This window comes from Helianthus annuus, chromosome 16, assembly GCF_002127325.2.
Source record: "Helianthus annuus cultivar XRQ/B chromosome 16, HanXRQr2.0-SUNRISE, whole genome shotgun sequence".
Classification (NCBI taxonomy): Eukaryota; Viridiplantae; Streptophyta; class Magnoliopsida; order Asterales; family Asteraceae; genus Helianthus; species Helianthus annuus.
Window position 1 is genome coordinate 106,129,025 of NC_035448.2, and position 3,448 is coordinate 106,132,472.

Below are 3,448 nucleotides of genomic sequence, written 5' to 3' on the forward strand. Positions count from 1 at the left end.
GTAATAACAACAACTAAACCTAATATACAAAAGTCACAGGAGACACATGACACGTCAGCTTAATTTTTGTTTTTCACCTAAACCTTATACATTTAACTTACACCCGTTTCTTTTTTAATGTAACATTTAATACATTCCGTATTCTATTTCCATCAACCTCGCATATTTTTCATTATTTAAATTTTACCATTTTATAAAAAAGTTTTAGTTCACCGTTATTTTGCTTCTATTTTTCTAAATTTAAGAGTTATGATTTTCATTTTCTTCTTTCGCCTTTTATGATCCCACATATTTAAAATTACAAAAATAAAAGCAAGTTTTACTAATTCAAACTGTGTAATACACAGGGTTCTAACCTAATATTATTATATAGTATAGATGTGTGTGTGGATGGGTTTTTTTTTTCAAAACAAATAATATATTAAGAACTATAAGAACCGCATAAGTCATGATAGAAAGAAAGGGTGACGTTACGTAACTATCTTATATATCACATTCAAAACACCACGTACATTGTTATACAATTCTTGCAGTTCCCAGCATATTATTAGTTTTGAAATGAACGCTTCTTAGAGCGCGTGACTAACATATATATTACAAGCCAGGTGTCCTTGTAAGGTATAATAACTTGAAGATCATCTGAAGATTATGATGCTATTGAAAATGTACAGAGGTAACAACTATGGTTTGAATCTTTCAAAAACAGGTCATGGTACCTTATCATACTACCCTTCCCTTGATCCGGCCCCCCTTGATCCGTTGATGGTTTTGTAACACCTCTTTTTGTGTGAACCATAGTACAACTACACATGTGCCATACCCTCTTCCCATTTTCATGCATCCCCCACCTTTCTAGTATTTCCCAATTAAGCCCTTAGTTTTCTTTAACCACGTAAACTCCGTTAATTTGCGTGCAGTCGTTTGGATTTGCTATAAATCGGATATTTACTGAGATGCGATAGAAGTTGTAAGATTAGGTTTTGTTCGCCTTTCCCAATAGACTAGGTTGTGTTCGTCTTCTTAACGAAATTCTAAGAAAATGGTGTAGTACAAAGGGTTAAAAAGTTATGTTAAAAAGTTTTAATGTTTTATTCCACAAGTGTTGCCCACTTAACTTTGATCGTCTATGACGGACCTAAGGGGGTCTGAGTTTCAGTTGACGCTCTGACTAGCGAGACTTTTTTATTAACACATGGTTTTCATACTATCGTTTTCTTGTAGTTTAATCTCATATATACTTAAAAAGTTCTAATTCTATCATGAATGATAGGTTCACTAACCGTGAAATCTAGAACTCTATTAATCCATATGTATTTGGTGTTTTATTATGGACCTCATGAACTAGATAGAATAAAAGTATTATAATTAAAAAGCGTAATTCACAAACACTATTTAAGAATTTCAACAAGAAATATGTGTTTGCTTGTTTACCATTCTAGAAACCTCTAGAACCTATCATTTTTCGTATCATCTTCCATGGTGGCCTATAAATACATAGACTTTCATACAAATTCTATGATATGAGGCAGATAGTGCTTTATTCTAAGTATGTTATAAACATTGGTCTATATATCATACGTTTATCATTTCCTTTCAATATAAGTGAAAGCTTACCATTTATTTTGTGTGTTGCTAAGTTCAAATATAACAAGTTTTTGCTCACAACAACTTCTTTTTTTCATGTTCTATCTACTTGTTGGTTTATCCTATGATGAAGAACGACTAGTGAGATAAAAGATGTTGATGAAACGGGTTGAAGTGTCTCGATGATGTTGTTGACAGAAGATAGAGAGCACAGATGACGAAGTTGCAGCTAATATTTGGCATCTTTTTTCTTTGTGCCCTCTATTGTTCTGTCATCATCACATATCTTCTTCCTCTATTTCATCTTTTATCAAGAATCGTTCTGAGGTAACTGAAAAACCTTTATTTTCCTTAACATTGCTAGGAATATGATCGGCACACATTCTAATTACACTTTTTATTCGTAAGAAGAATGTAACACTTGGTTTCTTCCTAACGTTATACATTTTTGTTTAAAAAAAAGATATCAGTTATGTTGATATTCTCAAAATTTGATGTTTTTTGCTATATCTTTTACTGTTGCATTGGGCTAGATGGCTATGAGTTTGATGCTATTTTGCTAATTCTTTTATTGTTGTTTCCAGCATGTTGTTCTTCAACCAAAGGTGTAGCTATAATCTTCAATCATACAAGGTCGAAAGGAAGTTTGGGTTTCGTCGGGTTTAGTCTGAAATTGAACAAGGGAGGGTTTTTAGATCAAGGACCGCACCGAATTTGTGTGTTTTGGGTTGGTCTTGGGAAGGTCCGGGTCAGTTCATCGGTTTTCTTGGGTCAACCCACAAGATGCTCAACCCTACACAAACACGTCTAGCTAAATGGAGTCACATTATACATTGTGTGTGGGTTTCAGCGTTTGTTCTTATTAAGTGCTATTTCATGTCAAAACTTAAAAAAATGGTTATTTTACGTAAAAAATTTTAAATAACTGGTTATTTACACCAAACCTAAAATGTTAAATATGAAACGTGCATTCAAATATTCAATTGTCTAGTTTAAACACAATTCTTAATCTACATGTATTTTTTAGTGTATAATTTAATTTTAGTATGTATATGTATATGTATATATATAGAGAGAGAAACGAGATCAGGAGAAAACGCTCAAAAGTGTGAGAACGGTGAGAACGGATTCTGGCGTAACACGTGTCACTCGGCTTAGTGAAGGGCGCGGGGGGGGGGGGGGGGTTGTCATTTTATATTCTTTTTTTAAACGCGTGTCACATCACATTTCCATTTTCTGGCGTTTAAAAAATATGCGGCGTTTTTATTGCTTTTAGATCAGGATCATAGTAAATATTTTGGCGTTTTAACTAAGTATGGCTTTGATTGTTGTGCCAAGTAGGATGCAGGCCTATAATGTAAAAAACATCAGTAATTTTCTTGATGTTCATTTTTTTCTATCAAGTGTTGTGTCATGTAGGATGCAGGCCTATAATGTGACAGACAATTATGGCGTTTTGAAAAAATAAACAAATTCAATTTTCCATGTAGTGGCTTTTAATATAATAAATGTTTGGCAACAATGTTACCGTCTCTTCATTTTACTGTTTTTGCAATTACTGTTTCGTTCAGTTTCATCTGTCAATTAGTGTCGCTTTTTCCAGTAATAGTTTGTTTGGCATTTTTTGGCGTTTTATATAGCAACAACGTGCTTTGCTAGCATCCGTTCTCACAGTTTTCATACTATCAGGCGTTTTGGTGTTTGTAGTTTTTGGCGTTTTATACTAATTTTTTTTATTAGCCTAGAATTAGATAACAAACAATAGAAAATGAAAAAAATTAAAAATTCTAATCTAATTTCTCATCCAAATCTTCACTGTCATCAGCCTCTTCTACTTTAACCTTTTTGGCGTTTTGAACCTGTT

The 3,448-nt window shown here is 33.0% G+C and overlaps 1 long non-coding RNA gene across 1 annotated transcript; it reads left to right on the top strand.

Annotated features, from left to right (window-relative positions):
- The first annotated feature begins 1,527 nt into the window (after positions 1-1,527).
- Positions 1,528-3,069, top strand: LOC110916212. Its single transcript, XR_002579567.2, has 2 exons — positions 1,528-1,911; positions 2,169-3,069. It is a non-coding gene; the product is annotated as an uncharacterized LOC110916212 (long non-coding RNA).
- Positions 3,070-3,448: the final 379 nt, after the last annotated feature.